The sequence below is a fragment of the Rattus norvegicus genome, chromosome 7 (genome assembly GCF_036323735.1).
Source record: "Rattus norvegicus strain BN/NHsdMcwi chromosome 7, GRCr8, whole genome shotgun sequence".
NCBI classification, from domain to species: domain Eukaryota; kingdom Metazoa; phylum Chordata; class Mammalia; order Rodentia; family Muridae; genus Rattus; species Rattus norvegicus.
The window spans coordinates 55,023,188-55,043,411 of record NC_086025.1 but is presented as its reverse complement, the minus strand read 5'-3'; the positions used below and the strand labels follow the sequence as shown (position 1 = coordinate 55,043,411).

Here is a 20,224-nt window from a genome sequence, read left to right as displayed (position 1 = left end):
CGAGCTTCTTTCTCTCAGCAGCAAGTCTGCCCATGTTTCCTCTGACATGAAAGAACTTTCCACCACCTTCCATCCCTCCAGGTACTGTTTTATTTCTCCCGTTCCATATGCTGTCATCTTATTTCTGTTGTTGCTTTGTTTTGTTTTGTATTTGAAGAGTAGTTTCTGCTAGGATTACTAAGCTAAACAAGAGAGTCATATCTGCCCACTCATCCTATCTCAGACCAGCTTCCTGTAGATTGAAATATCCTTTAAAGGCCCTCCTTGATCGCTCCGCTGTGTCATCCACTCTCAGGGGCTGTCTCCAATCCACCCGTGGCATTAATTGCTCACTGTTGCCAGGTTTGTTCTGCGGGCTGCACATGGATGAGTGGCTCACAGAGGAGAACGTTGAGACGCCGAGAGAGTATCTTAAGGTCTAGTGCTCACAGGCAGCCGCTCTGGGATGCAAACAAGTAGTTTGTATGTAGGTCTCTGTGTCTTCCCACACTGCTGCCTGTCCTTAGCTCGTATATCCCTGGCTCGTGGGCTGCCCGTCTGGCTCCACGTGTGGCTAACATCTGGACAGGTGCTTCTTTAATGATCCTGGAGTCTGCACAAAGTTAACAGCTGGAGCGCCCCTGTTCCAAGTGTCTCAAACGGTCGCACTATGAAGAAAGCTATGGCCATTTCATATAGCCTATCATCCTGCCTTGAAACTAGATTGTTTTAACATTGGTTCCGATTTAGTTTCTGAATTCCCTACTGTGGGAGCTGCCTCCTACCCTCTGGGGCTATTCGAACTCTGAGGAGCTTTGTGCACAGACAACCTACACTCAAGATCCACCCTTGTCCTCATAAACAACCTTCACTGTGGGTTTCGAATGCTGGTAGCACTGTCTCCCCTCAACCTATGGTCAAGGAGGGAAATTTTCTTGGACCCAGGAACCAGGCACAGTGTCTTTGGGTCTGGGATTCTAGGGAGGTGGTGAGAGTGGTGGTGGGGAGGAACACGAACTTGATGGTGCATGCCTGGAGGTCGGAGGTCAGAGGTCAGAAGAAAGCATTTGGGAGTCAGTTTTCTCCTTTTACCACCTGAGCTACAGGAATTAAACATTTCCCATCTGCCTAAGTCTGAGAGGCCTGGGTTCTCGATAAGCACGAGTCTGGGCTCGTGGACCCTTTGTGTCCATCAGGCTGATGTTCTGAAGTAGCATTTTTCAAAAAATTCTTAAGAATCTTTCTCCATTCGCTATTTCAGTCTCTTAGAGACCGATGGTTCTTTTACGATAATGAAAATAAATTCTTAAAATCGAAACAAGGCCTGGGGGTGCAGTTAGTTCAGCTATAGAGGGCGTTTTCTACCACACACAAGGCTCTGAGTTCAATCCCCATAAACAGGACTGGATGTCCAGTGCCTTTAATCCCAGCGGTGGGAGGTGGAGGCAGGAAGATCAGAAGTTCAAGGTCACCGTCTGCTACACAGGGAATTCCCCGATAGCCTAAACTACATGAAACCCTGTCTCAGAAAAAAACAAAAAGTGAAATGAAAACACAATCTTCAAAACCTATGTTTTTAACATTAACCCACTTATTATTAGATTGTTATATATAAGCTTGTGCTTCAATAAATATAACCAGGTCAAATATAAAAGAAGTAAAAATTTATGAAGAGCCACAGTCGGATGACGGACACAGTCAGTGGCTTTTTCTACCAACATAACTTTTGATAGTTCTGTGGTCATAATTAAATGAAAAAGCTGCACAACTGAAGATCAGTTCCATCAATGTTTAAGGGATTTCACATGACAAAACGCTTACCAGGTAATTCTCCAATTTTCTCTGAGTTGATGACACGCCACTTGTAGGGAATATTATACACGTGGATAGTTTCTATGCTTTGTAGGGAAGCCAGTGACATAGGAGAATGGAAAAAGCCATAGTTCCAGCAAGCTGGGCAGTCACTTTAATTTTTTTTATATACAGAATATGGAACAATATTCTTTTTGAACCCCTTACCAACATCCAGCCCCAACGACTAGCTCTCTAGAGTTATAAGGCCATTCAGGTGCTCTTTCTGTAGCACTTCAGCTCCACAGATTTCAATGTCTCTCCTAATGAAGGAAGTGGCTTGCTGATTTACACACAGTCCTTGCTCTGGCTAACTAACCCGGACCGTGTTCCAGCAACTGCAGCTGTGTCTTCAGAATACAAAAATCCCGAACGCCAGACACATTCTCGGACAACATAATCCTTTCTGGTTTTTTATGTAGTTCACAGATGTATTTATTGGCTAAGAAGATGAAAGACGTTTTCCTTCCCACGGCAATCGTACTTAAAGCATAAGTACAAGGTTGGTTGTGGTAACACCTGTGCAGCCATGCAGTTGAAATAACAATACTTTGCCGGTTTTATTTTCTGCGATTTCTGTCTCCATAACATTAGCCAGTACCCAGAACTGTCTGGTAATGGCGTCGAACACTCCCACCATTTTTAAGCCAGCATCTCTGGCATGGTTTTGTATCCACGCCTTAGCGGTGGTAAGAATACTGATCTTCACCACCGTGGGTACCATGGTGTAAAAGGCCTGTATATGCGTTTGGATGTGAAGCAGCTAGCATCTGCTTCTGTAGGGGGTAGAGTTAACCTAATACTCTTTTTTTCTAAAAAACTCTTTTGATTTTTTTTTAAAATAAATTTGGGATGCAAATGAGGCTTATGTTGGTGCGATTCCATTTAACTGCAGGGCACTGTTTGCAGAAATGCACCGACTGATGGTTTCTGCATTTTCAATTTTTTAATGCAAAATGTGAGGCAAAATGAATGTGATTTGAGTAATTTTAAAGCTGTGCAGTACTTAGAGGCTCAGCACCTCCTTCCTCCTGCACTGAATTTGGTACGTGAGGAGCGCTTTCGGTTTCATTTCTTCCAGGTAAACTTCCATTGTCATGATTTGGCTTACTCCTTCTGACACATTTTGAAATGTGTCAAATGACACATTCGACACACCACAAAACGTGTTTCTTGAGTAAGTCATGATTAAAAGGAAATTATAGAAAGTTTATTTCCTCAACTTAGTTCTTGTGCCAAACTAACTTTTAAGACCCGCCTCGATGATCTGTGAACAGATAAAAAAAATCGTCTTAAAGATGAAGAAATGCTTTTGAATACCTACAACGCCCCACGTCCCACCCCCACACAAAGACTTCCCTGTAACTCACCTTTTATTCGCTCTTGGTTTTTAACCTGACTGGACCTGAGATTTCACCTGTTAGAAGCCAGGTCGGTGGTCAGTTAGTAAAGTGCTTGCCGTGTGGGCGTAAGGGCCTAAGTTTGAAACTCTCTTACTCCTGTGAAAAAACAAACATGGCGGCACACATCTGCCTCGGTAACCCTGTGACACAGGGATGGAGACAGGAGAATCTTAGGGGCTTGTTGGCCCCCCCCAAGGCTCCAATACAGTGAGTTCCACATGAGTGGGAGACCCTGTCTCAAAAAATGAGGCAAAAAGCAATCGGGGAGGACACCCAATGTCAATTTCTGACCTTACATTCACAGGCATGCACATGCGCACGAGGGAATACACCCACCCACGCATGCACGCACGCACGCACGCATCCTTCTGTTGAAAGGTTACTGTTGAAAGGTTATCCTACCCTCCAGAACAGTAGAGAGCCTGCATCACACAGGGCTCACCAGCCCATTCATACCCTACTGAGCTCAAAATACTATTCAGGCCACACCCTAATGAACCACACCCTGCTCTGTGACCCGATACATTGTTGTCAAACTGGCAGAGAATTTCTTAAAGATCTACTCTCAACTTTTGCATTTATTCCTCAAGGACAAGTGGCGGTCCCTGGACAACCTCGTGGATGGCATTACTCGGAAACTCAGACCTTCCTTTCTGTGGGTCTTGGCAATATCGCTTCTTGTTACAAACGTTGAACATTATCTGGTGCTAGATATCTTTTTTTGGATAATGGTAATTATAAATTTTGTTCAAGTATTATGAAGCTGCCTAACACTGAGAAGGTGCCTGCGCCCAGGAGGATGAGTAGAACTAACACCGTCAGTTCTAGTGACATAAGAACATTGTCGTTCTTGTGACTACTCTGGCACAACATCTTGGTCATCGCCATTTTACAGATAAGTAAATAAAGCTTATTAATGTTAACAGTGTCAAAGGGTCCATGCTAACTTATAAAGCATCATGGACCCAAACCCATGTATTGACGTCCTTAGACACATGTCTTTCATAACTTTCTTATGTTAAAGTGACAGGTAAAAATAAACATATTTAAGCCAAACATTTTCCTGCCAAGCTCTCCTCAGAGATCCTCGACTCTGTCAAGGGTGGTATTTCAAACCCCTAAGTAGTTCACCAGAACAATATCTCTCACAGCGCTGTAGGTTATGGTTATCCCACTTGTAAACCGTCAAAACATGCTGTATCAGAAGTTAAGTGACACGGGCATATGAGCAGTATTACTTTCCAATACCACCGTGCCGTGACCTTCATGTCTAATAGGATTATAGTGGTTGTCTTAGGGTTTCTACTGCTGCAATGAAACACCATTACCAAAAAACAACTGGAGGAGGAAAGAATCCATCACACTCTTCATCACTGAAGGAAGTCAGGACAGAAACTCACACAGGGCAGGAACCTGGAGGCAGAGGCCATGGCGGGTGCTGCTTACTGGCTTGCTCCCCCTTGGCTTGCCCAGCCTGCTTTCTTATAGAACTCAGGACCACCAGCCCAGAGATGGAACCAACCACTATGGGTTAAGCCCTCTCTCGTTGATCACTAATTGAGAAAATGCCTTATGGCTGGATCTCGTGGAGGCCTTTCCTCTCTGATGACTCTAGCTTGTGTCAAGTTGACCTATAACCAGTCAGGACACTGGTTTCTCATCAATGAGAGCAGTTTGTATTTTGATAATTGGGTTTATCTAGTTAATTGTTGAAGAAAGCACTGGATATTAAGTTAGAGTTGGGATAGAATGTAGGGATGCAGGAGCTCATAGAGGCCTTTCTCCTGGCTCAATAAACATTCTGTTGTGTAGACAGGGTCATGTGGCTCAGCTCTGGCCGACATGGTAGAGACAGAGGTCAGAAAGACCAGATAAGGGTGTGTCCTTCCTCCTAAGTTTCCTCTCAGGTCTCCATGTTATCTCTTTACTCCATCTACTGCAGACTCAGAGGATTTCATGGGGGACACTGATGTAAGAAACTTGGGTCCAACCCCAACTCAGCCCACATTGGGTGTGTCCTGTGACAGGATGCTGAGTTAAACTTCCAACACCATGTGAAGTTACTGATTGCTCTTGATAGGAATCGTAACTAATATACTCAGAAAAAAGTGAGGAAGTAAAATCAAGGGGCAAATTTAAGACACACGATGTGGACATTCTAATAAAATCAGCCGCCGGGAGCACAGAATGTTCTGTACTCTAAATAGTGACCTGGAGTTTTCTAATAACAGCCGAGAGGACTTTCCTGTTTGGATTTAATCCGGCTCAGGTGACAGAGCTGTAATTTATGTGGCTAAATATTTAGCAGTGTTGACAAAACGGGGCTCCTGGTAATTTATGGAGATCCTGAGTTAAACTGTGCTTGCCCTTGTCAATTAGTTCCCTGTTTACAGCCCTGCAGATGATCCGCCCTGGTTTAAACAATGCTAGCTTAGCGGATGCTCCAGTGATTTCCTTCATCTGTGGCTACATTATGTGCTGAGATGGTTTGTATGTGCTTGGCCCATGGGAAGTCATACTTTTAGGAGGTGCGGCCTTGGAGGAAGTACGTCACTGTGGGGGTGGGCTTTGAGGCTTCTATGCTCAAGCTCCACCCAGTGTGGAACCCCACCTCCTGGTTGTCTGCAGAAGAGAATCCCCTCCGGGCAAAATGTAGAACACTCAGCTCCTTCTCCATAACCATATCTGCCAGGATGCTGCCATGCATCCCACCACAATGATAATGGACTGAACCTCTGAAACTGTAAGCCAGCCCCAATCAAATATCGTCCTTTATAAGCATTGCCTTGGTCTTGGTGTCTGTTCACAGCAATGAATCCCTAAGACATATGCTTTAGGCTTTCATATTTCAATTCTATAGGCTCAGGGCATCCCTATAAATTTAATTTTACTGTTTCTATTAAATGGTTTTCCATTTCATTTCATCAGCCCAGTAATGTTTTATATATAGATTTTAATCACCATGATTTTCTTTGTGACAATTAGATAAAATGTACAAATAGAATTAAATAAAATGGCATTTATTTTGTAAGTAAGACATAGCAAGGCAGGAGCAAGTTATAATTTCTTAATTCTTTTTTTTTTTTTTGAGATAGGGTTTCTCCATGTAGCCCTGGTTGTCCTGGACTCATTTTGTAGACCAGTCTAGCCTCGAACTCAGAGATCTGCATGCCTCTCCCTCCCAAGTGCTGAGATTAAAGAGGTATGTCACCATGTCCAGCTATGATTAAAATTTTTTGAGGCTTATTTATTTAATTTTGTCAATTTTGAGTGTTTTGCCTGTGTGTTTGTATGTACACCGTATGTGTACCTGAGAAAGTTAGATCAATGGTTCTCAACCTTCCCGAGGGAGCAACCCTATAAATACAGTTCCTCATGTTGTAGTGACCCCAACCATAACATTATTTTCACAGCTACTTCATTACTGTAATTTTGCTATTGTTATGAATCATAATGTAAATAACTATATTTTCCGATGGTCTTAGGTGACCCCTGTGAAAGGGTCATTTGACTCCCAAAAGGGCCATGACCCATACACAGGTTGAGAACTGCTGAGTTAGAAGAAGCTGCTGTAACTTGGGATGCAGAATTATGGATGGTTGTGAGCCACCATGGTTAAGAGCACTAGCCGCTCCTCCAGAGGTCCCAGGTTCGATTCCCAGCGCCCACATGGTAGCTTACAGCCCTCTGTAACCCCAGTTTGAGAGGGTTAGATTCCCTGGTCTGTTACACAAGATCTTCCATGCATAGGAGGCACATAACCACCCACAAACACACACACGTACACACACTCACACATAAATAAGTACATAATTACACATAGAAATAGGTAAATAACTTTAAGGAGAAGATATTTATAACTTACTATATAACTCTAAATTATTTATACTTTTTAAGTTAAATTAAAAAGATCTGTTTGGGGGTTATGTACCTTCAGTATTTAAGAATTTTACATTTTAAGGTTTCTGACAAAGTAACAGGCCAGAAAGAGTTAGTGATTTAGGTCTCAAAAGAATAAGGTAATTTTACCTGGATTTTAAGTAATACTGGACAACTACAGAACTTAAGCTCATTAATTTTATAACCTTAATTGACAGGTACATAAGAATTATAGAGTTTGATGACCAGAGAAAGTCTCCAAATCAAACGTATTAAAATTATAAATGAAATATTAAAGGCTTAAAAAATGAGTTAAATTCTGAAGACGCTGAAGTGCTTACTAGAAAACTTCCTGGATGTGTAAGTGAAACATTAGGGTTTACAAGTTGGAGTCTTGAATAGAAGGAAAATAGTTTTAAAAGTTGTAGTTCTGCACGGCTAGGTGTATCCTCTCCCACTGAGGCCAGGCAAGACTGGGGTCCACAGACAGGCAACAGGTTTAGGGACAGCTCCTGCTCCAGTTGTTGGGGGGCCCACATGAAGACTGAGCTGCACATCTGCTACGTATGTGTGAAGGGGGATGGACTAGGTCCAGCCCATATATGTTCTTTGGCTGATGGTTCAGTCTCTGGGAGCCCCAAGGGTCCAGGGTGTGGGAGTTGGGGGGCTGTGGGGGGAACCAGGGAGGGTATTGAGCAGGATGTAAAGCAAATAAATAATACTTTTTAAAGATTTATTTATTTTATTTTATCTATATGCATTACACAGTCACTGTCTTCAGACACACCAGAAGAGGGCATCAGATCCCATTACAGATGGTTGGGAGCCACCATGTGGTTGCTGGGAATTGAACTCAGGACCTCTGGAAGAGCAGTCAGTGCTCTTAACCACTGAGCCATCTCTCCAGCCCATAAATAATTTTTTTTAAAAAAGTTGTAGTTGGAAGTGGAAAGCAGCACGCTAAAGCTCTGAAACACACTGTCAACTGGAGAGTCCCCACTACAGCACCAAGAAGTGTTCATATTCCTCTTTCTTTCCCCCCATTATCCTGTAGCTGCCCTAGTCCCAATATTACCTTCTTCCTCCTAGCACCAAAAGTAATATACATCTTAAAATGCAAAATTTAAAGGCCGTGTCTTGAGCAATTTGCAAGGTTTTTAGTAACTTAAAACAGAGATGTTTGCCTTTTTCCGTCTCTCATGTGGTTGGGTGTTCGCCGTCCTCGCTGGTTTTGTCTAGCGGCTCAGTCGCCTTCCCACGCCAGACAGGTAAAAAGCAGAGTTGGCTCCGCAGGTAGAAGCGCAGGTGAAAATAGCAACTGTGGGTCTGAATCGATCCTTTTTTTTTTTTTTTTTATCCCGGGGTCTTTGCATCAGGTTGTAAGCAATGATGGTAACCTTTCCTAATCAAAACATTCTTTACAGTGAAATGTCTGATAAGGGGTTTCCGAGAGTGCATCCCAAGGCCGGGGCAGGCCTTCCCCCGAACCCCTTACCCTATACCCCCCACCCCCTCACCTTACACCCCCCATCCCCTCACCCCACACTCCCCACCCCCTCACCCCACACCCCCCCACCTCCCTGTCCCTCACCTTTATCTAAGTGGCTTCACCTCCCTGTTTTCTGGGATTCTGGTGAGCGCTTACCCCGACAGTGGCTTCTGTAGGTTCTGAGTGCCACCAGGCCTTGCTTTTCCCAGAAGCAGTTGGCATCACAGTGCGCACACAGTCTCCTAACGATGCCACTGTGCTTGCTACAGTACAGTAGACTCTTCAGTCAGTGATATAAAGCTGAGGACCAGAGGGCTTCTCTAAGAAATGTAAACAATGGCAGAAAGTTTGGCACAGCGTGTGGGGTGACGGCCCTCCTGTGTTTGGGAAGGGGATGCTTCTCCTTCAAAGACTTAGACCTTGCTGAGATTCAGAACCTCTCTCTTTGTGGGCTATCCGGGTACTCTGTGGGTTTCCTTAACATCACTGATCGGACAGGGCAAGTCTCCATGACTTCGTCCCCAGAGCTCAACCTTCCAGTGCCGTATTTCCCTGCCCCCACTCACTGTGTTGTCTTCCAAGCTTGAAAGCTTCCGCATCACCCAGCCGCAATGCCCAGCCGCCCAGTCATTGCACCTCACTCCCAGGGCTCAGGGATCATTTTCTACAATGAGGGGGCAGAAGATGTTAGAGCAAGAGGCAGTCGATAAAGAAACTCTTTTCCAGACTCAACAGACCAGGAACTAACAGAGTTGGGATAACAAGCCAAGACCTGTTATCTTAACGTTTTCTGTGACGAAAACACCATGATCAAAGCAGCTTGGGAAAAGAAGAGGTTTATTTGGCTTATACTTATAGGTAAGTGAAACAGGACAGGAACTCAAACAGGGCAGAAACCTGGAGGCAGGAGCTGATGCAAGGCCATGAATGAGTGCTGCCTACTGGCTTGCTCCTCATAGCTTGCTCAGCCTGCTTTCTTACAGAACCCAGCCCAGGGATGGCACCACCCACAATAGGCTTGATTCTGTCCCAGAGATCACTAATTGAGAAAATGCCTTAGGGCTGGATCTTACGGAGACATTGTCTTGATTGAGGCTCCCTCCTTTCAGATGACTTTAGCTTGTGCCAAGGTGTCATAAACCTATTGGTGCACCTGTGCAAGATCAAGTCAGACAAAAATCCCAGCTTGGAGGTGGGAGATAGACAAGAAGTCCCGCCCCTAGCTGATGGTTCTCTTTTTTTTTTTTTTTTTTTTTGGTTTTTTTTTTTCAGAGCTGGGGACGGAACCCAGGGCCTTGGGCTTCCTAGGCAAGCGCTCTACCACTAAGCTAAATCCCCAACCCGATGGTTCTCTTTAATGTTTTGTGGCTTGGTCACTTGGCCTGCACTCCAGGGAACAGCTCCACACCCAAGAATATATAGAGTCAGCACAAATTTAGCTCAATGGATATTTTTAAAAATATGAGATATTCAAGTTAAAATGGATATTAGAAGAGTTAAATGGATATTAAAAATCGGGTGTGTCAGGAATGAAGGTGGACTGGGAGGGGTAGAGGAAAGGGTGACTATGTCCAAAGCACGATATGTTGTTGTAAAATTATAAAAAATAAAAAAAAAATGCTGTCTTTTATCCGCTCTAGGTCTGGCACCGCAGTGCCCCAAGATATCTGCTTGATATCTTAATTCTCAGTCAGCAAAGTGTCTCACCCGCTCTGCTCCACCCCATATCACACTGCCGAGGGCCTCTCTCTGATCCTGGCAGCAATCTCTCTACCTATCTAGTTCCCAAGGCAGGTTTCCATGCCAGAAACACATATCTCAGTTCCGAGGCAGCCCAGTGTCTCCTGCCGCTGCACTTTCCTACATTCAAACTGTCACATAAAAGAACACACAACACAATAACCTTTGACCCAATTGATAAGATATAATTGCCCATCTAAATATACAAAGCCCAGTACACATCCATCCCTTAAGAACATTAATGACAACCTGTAAGTACACAGCGTGGAATCTTAACGTTGGCTTCCATTTTCTCTCTGCCGTGGCTACCCTCCATCTCCTGTCTCTCCGTTCCTGTCTCCTCCTCTTTCTTTAAACTCTTCTCCCGCCCATCCTTCCTTCTCATCCAAAGACAGGCCTTCTTCTACCCTGTACCTGCCGGCACCTGTATTTTACAAATTCAATGGGGAGAAGGTTCTGGTGAAGTCACCTGAGTCCTGAGCATGTGACTAGGCAGCCGTCCTTGGGGAAGTGGAATTAGCATCAAAATACAGACAACTCCAGGGCAAACCACAACAACAATGTATCAAATTCACAAAGAATTAATTTTTAAAAATTAAAAATAGGGCTGGAGGGATGGCTCAGTGGTTAAGAGCACTGACTGCTCTTCCAGAGGTCCTGAGTTCAATTCCCAGCAACCACATGGTGGCTCACAACCATCTGAAATAGGATCTGATGCCCTCTCCTGGTGTGTCTGAAGATAGCGACAGTGTAGTCACACATATAAAATAAATAAAAAACCAATACAGTCTTTAAAAAAAATTAAAAATAAAATAAACTCATTCCTCCCAGTAAGGGGGAGTGATCTGATAGTGGAGAAAAATGAATTCTATTCAAGTTCAGTCATCAGGCATAACGGCCATCCTGAGTTCTTATTTCTCAGGTACCTCTCACACAACAGGGATTACAACAATGAAGATGGTGTTATTTCTATGAAAAATATAATCAAGGAAACAGAGAAAGGTTAAATAACCTGCCCCAAGACAGGGGGAGTGGTGGAATAGGCAGGTACCCCATGTTCTGTGATGGAAACGTGGTCCTTAATTCAACTGTGTTAAGCAGTGGGTCCTTTAAGAGGTGTTCAGATTCCTAGTAGATCCATAAGGATCAAAACTCTTTGGAGTGAATTTGTTATAAAATCAAGACCTTCCTGGTATTCTGCTCTTGGTCCTTCCACCATCCACAGGGATGATACAACAGAAAAGCCTCACCAAAGGCTGACGACACCTTGATGTTGGATTTCAAAGTTTCCCTGACTATAAGAAATCAATCTATTCTCACTATATAAATTACCAGCCTGTGGCATACTGCTATGGCAGCAAGAATGGATGGAGACATTGTGCATGTCTGAGGCCACAGCCCTCAGTCCAGTCGCCTGCCAATATTATCCCCATAGTTGAGTCTAATTTCTTTCTGCATTTCCTAAGTGTGTGCTTTGGAAAAAGAATCAGCGGGTTCCCTCAGAAGGAGGAAAAATCAAGGTCCAGAACATCTGTGGCTTCCAGACCTAGGCTGCCCAGTTGGCCCTGCTTGCTCCGCCTGAGTGCCATCTGTCTTCTGGATCCTGAAGAGAACATTCATTCATCCTGTGGACACCTGCACCCAGTGGAAAATGGGTGGCTTCTCTCTGCACCAAAATCTCTTGCTTCACATTCTTCTCCCTGGCATTCCAAACGGTGCCTCACGGCAGCCAGAGCCTACACATTCTGACCGTATGTCTGGGTGTCTTGACAGTAAACGTATTTTCGGAAAAAAAAATAATGTGAGCACTGTTTGTTTCCTTTTGTTAGCTCTCTCAACCTTACAGTCATAGCCGGTGGCATAGAGTCTGGTAGATAGAAAGCAAAGAGGTGATGCCATTGTCCTTTCTCTGAGGGACTATTATCTGTTCACCTGGATTGTGACTTGCTGGGGAAGATGGTGTAGCAACACACAGAACTGCAAACAAGACAGAGCTGGCTCTGCATTCAAGCTTTGCCATTCATCCCTCATTCCAAAGCTTCATTAAGGACCTAAGCCCAGAACTGTGTCAGAGTGCTGGGATCACGCAATAAATAAAACAAAACGATCTCTTTCCTCCTGGAACTCACTTCAAGGGGATTGAGATCAAGAGATCAGAGAAAAAACATTGAATGTTTGATGATAACAAACTCTGAAGATAAAAGGAGGCAGAGAGATAGGCAAGGGGGGGTGTTGAATTTGGGGACACGATGCTTTGAATCTGAAATGTCCCCTGCATGTTTAGAATGCTTCTTCACCAGGCCCTGAAACCTTTAGGAGATAGGGCCCACCTCCAGGAAGTAGATTATGAGGCCCATTGAAGTTACACCCAGCCCATCTTCCTGGACCACCATGACGTGAACAGCTTCTGCCACATGCTCTGGCTGCCATGATTTGAGCCATTTCTCCATGCCTCCATTGTCATGATGAGCAGAGCCCCCTGAGAGCATGAAGCAAAACCAAATCTTCCCTCCACTTGCGTTGTTTCTGTCACAATGAATTAGTTGTAGTTAACACAACGGAGTTATCCAGGAGAGGCCTAATGGCGGGGGTCATTTGAAGCAAGACTCCAAGGAGGTAACACAATAACTAGGCAATACCTCAGTTGTGTGACGTGGGGTAAAGGTTGTCTAATCTCTTAGTAACTTCAGCATCAGATGGAAAGCCCAATTTTGAAGAGCATGTGGCCCAGGCTCTGAATGGGACCTGACAACAGCTGTCGTTACTGTCTGCATCACCAGTGGCAGCAGCAGCACTTGCTGGAGCTGGAGATGAGTTATTATACATTTATTAGCCCCAGGCGGCCCCTCTGAGGACACTCAGGCAATAGTCTGAGTCTGAAGATGAAGCCAGCCTTGGAAGAGGAACATATGGTTTTGATAATTCTATCACCAGAGTCTTGGCAGGGAACAGAGGCCCCTCAAATTGGATGCCTGGGGCAGAGTTTACCAAGAACAGAGAGAGATCACATGGGTGGTGCTGTACCCCAGAATTGGTAACATCAGGACAGCACCACCTGCCAAGGCTGATGGGACAAAGGGAGAGTGTGTCTGCTTGCCAGAAGCCAGACCCAGGGAGCTCATGGACATGAGCTGTTGACAAGGGTTGGGGCTCCCAGTGGACAGAAACAGCCACCCTGCCCGGGAAGAAGACGGGAGTGGACACTTAGTGTTCAGGTCCTTACGTTTATCTGAATTCCTCGCCGGACAAAGTCAAAGGTAGAGTCCAGGGAGACTATGAGGCAACTCCCAGGGCTCCAACTGGAGGAGGAAGTGAGGGGCGGGGCACAAGGGCAGTGAGTCAGCCATGGTAACGGTGAGGGCAAACCAAGGCCATCCCTGCACTTCTGGGCACCTGGAGTCTCTGTTCTCTCCATCTGAGGGAGCCACTGATGGCCTTTTTTGGTTTTTGTTTTCTTCTTTTCTTTTTAAATATTTGTTTGTTTGTTTATTTAATGTATATGAGCACACTGTAGCTCTCTTCAGACACACCAGAAGAGGGCATCGGATCCCGTTACAGATTGTTGTGAGCCACCATGTGGTTGCTGGGGATTGAACTCAGGACCTCAGTCAGTGCTTTTAACCACTGAGCCATCTATCCATCCCTCTCTCTTTCTTTCTTTTTTCTTTTCTTCTTCCTTCCTTCCTTCCTTCCTTTCTTTCTTTCCTCTCTCTCTCCCTCCTTTCTTTCTTTCTCTCTTTCTTTCTTTCCTCTCTCTCTCTCCTTTCTTTCTTTCTCTTTTCTTTCTTTCTTTCTTTTTTCTTTTTGTCTTCTCACTCACATTTGCTCTCTTTTAGAACCTTCTCTTCTCTCCCTCTTGCCTGTGTAAACCCCAAGGTTTAGTTAGGGGTTTTAAGATAACTGGGAATCAAAACAGGAGCAACAACCCCCCCTAAAAAGCAACAAAACTCACAATCTCCAGTCCCACCCGCATTTCCTATTTTATCCTGGTCTCGGTTTTGAGACAGGGTCCCCTAGCGAGGTCAGGTAGGCCAGTTGGCCAGTGAGCCCCAAAAATCCATCTGCCTCTGACCTTCCCAGTGACTGCAACTGTCTGTCTGTATCTGGTCTTCTTATGCAGGTTCTAGGGGAAAGGTCAGGCCCTTGCACTAGCATGGCCAGTGCTATATTGACTGAGTCAATCTCCCCAGCCTATTCATTTTGATTATTTATAGACTATAGTACTCCTAACCCCTTTCCTAGTTTTTGAAGTTTTAATATGGAAGAGATATTCCTTTAAACACGAGAAATTAACGGATGTTTGCTCTTTTAAAACGAAAACAACCATTTCATCATAACTGCAATTTCCATCTGCTTAAAGCTGCAGCGGGGGCTAGAGAGGTGATGGCTCAGCAGTTAAGAGTACTGACTGCTCTTGTAGAGGACCCAGGTTCTATTCCCAGCACCTACATGTTGTCTCCCAGTCATCTATACTTCAGTTTCAGGGAAGTCGGTGCCCTTTTCTAGCTTCTGAGGGCACTGGGCATGCACGACTGTGATGCACAGACATACACGCAGACAAAACACTCATGCACACTAATTAAATAAAACATAAAATAAAAACTACAGTTCTTCTGATTTCTTGGCCTTTGTCAGCAACTGGTTCTAGGTGGTTGGCTAAACCCACAGATGTAGAGGTCTGACTCACAGGAATAGCCACAGAAAACTTTTTCTAGACTGAAAAGGCTATTAAAGCGATAATCTTAGTTTTGTTACTGCGTGTGTGTTGTTTGGTTTTGTTGATGCGTTGTTTTCTATGCAGTTCTGGTAGTAGTGGAACTCTCTCTTTCTCTGTAAACTCACAGAAATGTGCCTGCCTCTGCCTCTCGAGCGCTGGGACTGAAGGCCTACACCACCTTCAATTTTGTTGTTTTTAAACAGAATTGTTTTTTATGAATAACTTGTAAGAACAACAACGTAAATGATACAGGCTTAGTTTTTTTTTTTTAATTTTTTATTTTTAAGACAGGGTCGCACAGTATAGTCGTCACTATGTAGACCAGGCTGGTCTCAAAGGTGCAGAGGTCCACCCACCTGTGCCTCCAGAGTGCTGGTATTAAAGCTGTAGTGTGGGTTGTCTGCAGATCCCAACTCCAGTGGGATGCTCTAGTCCCAGTGATTGACAGGCACAGCTCCATAGGTCAACTCCACTTGGCAAGCTTAGGTTCTATACCAGCTATTAAACACTTTGAAAATCTCCCCCTTTTGTGGAGATATTTTTGCACCCTGTATTACTGCCAAGCCACAGATACCTTTTCCATTGCTCTCTTAAACCTGCTATTATGAAAGCACAGGGCTGTTTTAACTATAAAGGAATAGTTAGTAGCATCGGATTTTGCTCAGATGGGCCTTGCATTTGAGCTCACGTGTGACTCAGTTAACCTTTGGGATATGGGACCATATTAAAACATGCACACCTTGCTTCAAATAGCTGTCAGGAGGATCCGGGTGAAATTCACCCAGATCTTGTAAGTTCGTCTTTCTATTATAGCTAAATCATTCTCTTAGACCTGTAAATTCTTTTAAAAACTTTAATCTTCTATAATTATATGAGCGTGTCTCCTTTAAAAGATGGTTAGAGCCCCCTATATAGTGGGGGCAGGGTGGGGAAGCTTCTTAGTCTTGTAAAATGGAAAGCCAGAATTCCAAACCCATCAAAGCCTTGCCAGACGCCCAGCTGTTCTGGCCAGTTTCTTAGCTCAAATCCCCAAAGCTGCCTGCTGCGATCTGGGTGCAATCCGGGAACAACTGGCTTGCAAGGGCCCCGTGGAAATCAGCCTATCTGCCACACCTCGCTCCATTTCATCCTGCCGCAGATATTCTAAAGTGTCTATCTGAGCCCGAGCCCCAGTTCTCTGCTGTCTGTCCACATACACAAATCACCGTAATGAATTTTTCTGCCAATTCTCCATCCTAAGTGAGAAACTCTAGGTTCCCGAGGGCAGTGTTCTCTGGGAGCGAAAAGGACTTTTCATGTGCCAGTCCTGCCTTGCTTCTTACCAATTTCATTGTTATTTTTCTTTCTTTCCTGGCTTCTCGATTGCTGGGACAAAGATTTAGACAATGTGATTTGTGTTACTATTTAAGATATCCGTTTGTTGTTGGTAGGAAACTTAGGAAAATGCAATGGTAAAGATCAGGGCTTCAAAATGTAAAGCTGTCCGCTCTCCACTCAGGTATTTCATGTGCAGAACTGTATTATCTCTAGACGGGTGTTGGTTGCTCGGCTCTTCTTTACGAATGAAGAGCGGTAACTGAGCAGTTAACCGCTGGACCCACGCATCCAGCCAATGGCAGTGAATGTTTCCCCAAATCCAGAGAGTGTGGTTCTACTTACGGGTTGTCCCAGTCCATGCGGGCTGTTACAGCAAACTGCCACGGGTTGAATAGATTAGAATAACAGAAATGTATTTCTCACAACATCGGGGCTAAGAAGTCCAAGATCAAGGCATGGCCTCCGTCCCAGGCCGCCATCTTCTACCCACAACTTCACATGGCGCACAAAAGGACGAGGGATCTTGCCAGAGTCTCTTTTATGGGGCACCCATTCCATTCATAAAACCTCCACCCTAAGGGCTTAGTTAGCTTTCGAAGGCCTTCCTTCTTCCAAATTAGCACCAGCGATTCTGCTTTTATGATTTGGGGGAAGATACATTCAGTTCACAGCTTGCTTCAACCTACATTCTGAGCTTAGGGTTTAAAGATTTAACAGAGGAAGCTGCATGGTTCTTCGTGACATCCCGGAAGTAACAATGCCACATCACTTTTGCCATTCTCCGTAGGTCAAAGTAGTCACGTGATTATCCAGATTCAAAGTTAAGGACTCAGATTCTACTCCTAGATAGAAAGAGAATTAAAAAAATGATAGCAATGAAATTGGGCACTACTAGCATTATGCTCTGGTGCAATTAAGGGCGCCAGGACTTTAATAACACTTGTCTCTTTTCTACCTGTACGGTTTCCATTCCTCAGTTGAAACTCGAAAGACAGTTTGACATTAACTGTGGCTGATGGGAAACAGAAGGTGCCACAAGTGAATGTTGACTGTCCTGGCTGGTCTTGTTTCAAATTCTAGGCATATTGTAGCCATCTGGGCGCCTCTGGTTTCCATTTCTTCCATTCAGGACTCAGCTCTTTGCTCCAGCCTCTGCATCACCTGAGGTTTAGTAAGGTATTGACCTTGCACTCCGAGCCACAGGGAGTTGAAATCGCAGAATTTCTGGTTCTGAGGTGTCCTGTACCCTTCCCTGAGCTCTCTCCCAACTCAGGCAGGTTACAGGACAGCAGAGACTGCAGTGGTCTCTCTATATAGGACATGCAACCTAGAGACTGAGACTAGGATCTTGACTGACTTCTTGATAGCTTGAAATCTCCATGCATTGCAATCAAAAGAATGGGGGTGTGGCTGGAAAGATGGCTTACCCGCCAAGAACACTAACCACTCTTCCAAAGGACCCAGGTTCCATTCCCAGAACCCACATGGCAGCTCACAACTGTCTATAACTCAAACTCAGATCCGATGTCCTCTCTGGCCTCCAAGGACACAAGGCGCACATACATTCAAAACATCCATACACATATGAACAAAATAAATTAGAAGACTTGAAGGAGGAGGAAGAGGAGGAGGAAAAGAGGAGGAGGAGGAAGAGGAGGAAGAGGAGGAAGAGGAAGAGGAGGAGGAAGAAGAGGAGGAGGGAAGAGCTTCACCTTTGGTCCTCAGAGTAACGTGTTATCACACTGTAACTTGGATACAAGAGAGAACCACGTGATGAGTTGAGATTGCAGATCTAGGCCCAAGCCCACGTTCTACAACAAAGACACACTCAGAACAGATTGAGCTTCAAAGCCATTTGACACTTTGTCACCTGGTTAGGATTAGCTTCCTATCCTCCTGGGCAACTCTATCTTCATTCTCAAAATGCACTCAAGCTGAGCTGGCTACTGTATCAGAAAAGATTGGCCATGTCCTGTCAATAACCATTTCCGGTATGCTATCAGATGCTGAGTAGATACGACAGGCACTGTGGGACCCAGAAAACAAAGATCTTGTTTTTGTCCTGAGGAGCCCAGGACTAACAGAGTGGCCTGATAGCTGGACCACAAACACAATGGCATGTGATAAGACAGCACAAGTTAAGCGTTGAATGTTACAGAAGGACAGCAAAGGGCGAGTACAGCTTAAAGCCATTCCTCAAGATGTGAGAGGGTTTAGGTTAGAAGGCAGGAGGATAGGGGTTGGGGATTTAGCTCAGTGGTAGAGCGCTTGCCTAGGAAGCGCAAGGCCCTGGGTTCGGTCCCCAGCTCCGAAAAAAAAAAAAAAAAAAAAAAAAAAAAAAAAAAGAAAAGAAGGCAGGAGGATGGATGCTCTTGGTAAAAGGCATCCTGGGAGAAATGGAAGAACTCGTCATGGTGAAGGAACATGTGGAATTCAGGTTCTAGGGAGGCAGGGCGGTAGAGCCTGAAAGTGGAATTGGTTTAGATTCTCAAACTCTGTGCATTTTCAGCTCAGGGTGGGGAATTCTACCCACGGCTAATGGTGGGGGAGTTGAAAGGGTGCAAGTGCCACAGAAGCTGCTCCTAATCAGGGAAGCCAGGCGAGTCTCTCCACTCAGGGCTTTGTCATCTTTGATATTTTTAAAACCTTCATCAGAGCCAAACTCCATCTGGAAACTTCAGACTTTCTCCTATGTTTCTGACCTTGAGTCTTTCAAAGCTGGAAATTTCACATTGCTGCCATGTTCCATCCAGTAAAGGCAAGATTACCTGCCAAAAATAATCTGGAAGGGGAATAGCATACTTTAGTCAGTTTTTCTGTCATGTTCTCTGCCAAAGAAAGAGATCAACAAGCTGGCAAAATGCTATTCTTTCCCGGGGAGAAGTATCGTGTGTGTGTGTGTGTGCGCGCGTGTGCGTGTGTGCATGTGTGTACGTGTGCACGAGTGCGTGTGTGTGCGTGTATGTTAATTATGATTAACGTATATATCAGAGGTTCTCAACCTATAGGTGGGGGTTGGAGTGACCCCCCCTTCACAGAGGTTGCCATTGCAAAACATAAATATTTATATTAAAATTCATAACAGTAGCCAAATTACAGTTATGAAGTAGCAATAAAAATAATTTTATGGTTGGGGATCAGCACAACATGGGGTACAGTATCAAAGGGCTGCAGCATTAGGTTGAGAAACACTGGTATATATGCACTAAGTTATTCCTATGAGTGATCCAGATATTTAAATAACCTTTGGAAGCACACATATTTATGAAGTCAGCAGCAGTGCTCATAGGTGCAGTGGGTTCCAGGTGACCTCAAATCATCTCATGACATCCAGGGCAGGAATGTGGCATAGGGAGCACCAACACATACATCACAGCATATGACATGTGTTGTTCGAGGCACTCACAGCCTGCTTTGAGGCTGGACAGCTTATAAGATGATGCAGCTCCCTGCACTGACCTTGATCTTGGGCTGATCTACCTACTTAGGTAGGAAATGAACAAGCCCATATAAAAACCACAGTGACCTAATGGAGAGGGACAGGGATGTTTGTCACCTTCCACTACAGAGATGCTAATAAAATATCTTCAGTGTATTAAACTGGCCTCAGTTCAAGGCCACCATGTACAGAACATTGTAACCTCAGGACAAGCTTCTTACTGAAGAGGATAGTTTGATGTCATAGACCCCAGGAAGGAGATGTTACAATGTTCTTTGTCACCTGAAAGTCAGAGAAACATGATCCAAGGAGAGATTGGTGTTTGGGTTTGTCTCACACCTAATGAATCTAAGGGACAACAAGCTTACCCAGGAAGTTCCTGAAATCAAATGTGATTCCCAGGAATAATG

General features: G+C 44.6%; 2 long non-coding RNA genes across 4 annotated transcripts; one reads left to right on the top strand and one right to left on the bottom strand.

Moving 5' to 3' along the window:
- Positions 1–1,922: 1,922 nt before the first annotated feature.
- Positions 1,923–3,617, bottom strand: LOC120093602 (uncharacterized). Of its 2 annotated transcripts, XR_005486960.2 has the most exons (3): positions 3,525–3,610; positions 3,201–3,329; positions 1,923–3,097 (listed from the first exon to the last, which is right to left on the bottom strand). It is a non-coding gene; the product is annotated as an uncharacterized LOC120093602 (long non-coding RNA). The 2 variants fall into 2 exon arrangements; XR_010053310.1 differs by having other exon boundaries at positions 3,201–3,617.
- Positions 3,580–12,138, top strand: LOC134479692 (uncharacterized). Of its 2 annotated transcripts, none has more exons than XR_010053311.1 (2): positions 3,580–3,964; positions 11,808–12,138. It is a non-coding gene; the product is annotated as an uncharacterized LOC134479692 (long non-coding RNA). The 2 variants fall into 2 exon arrangements; XR_010053312.1 differs by having other exon boundaries at positions 3,605–5,976.
- Positions 12,139–20,224: the final 8,086 nt, after the last annotated feature.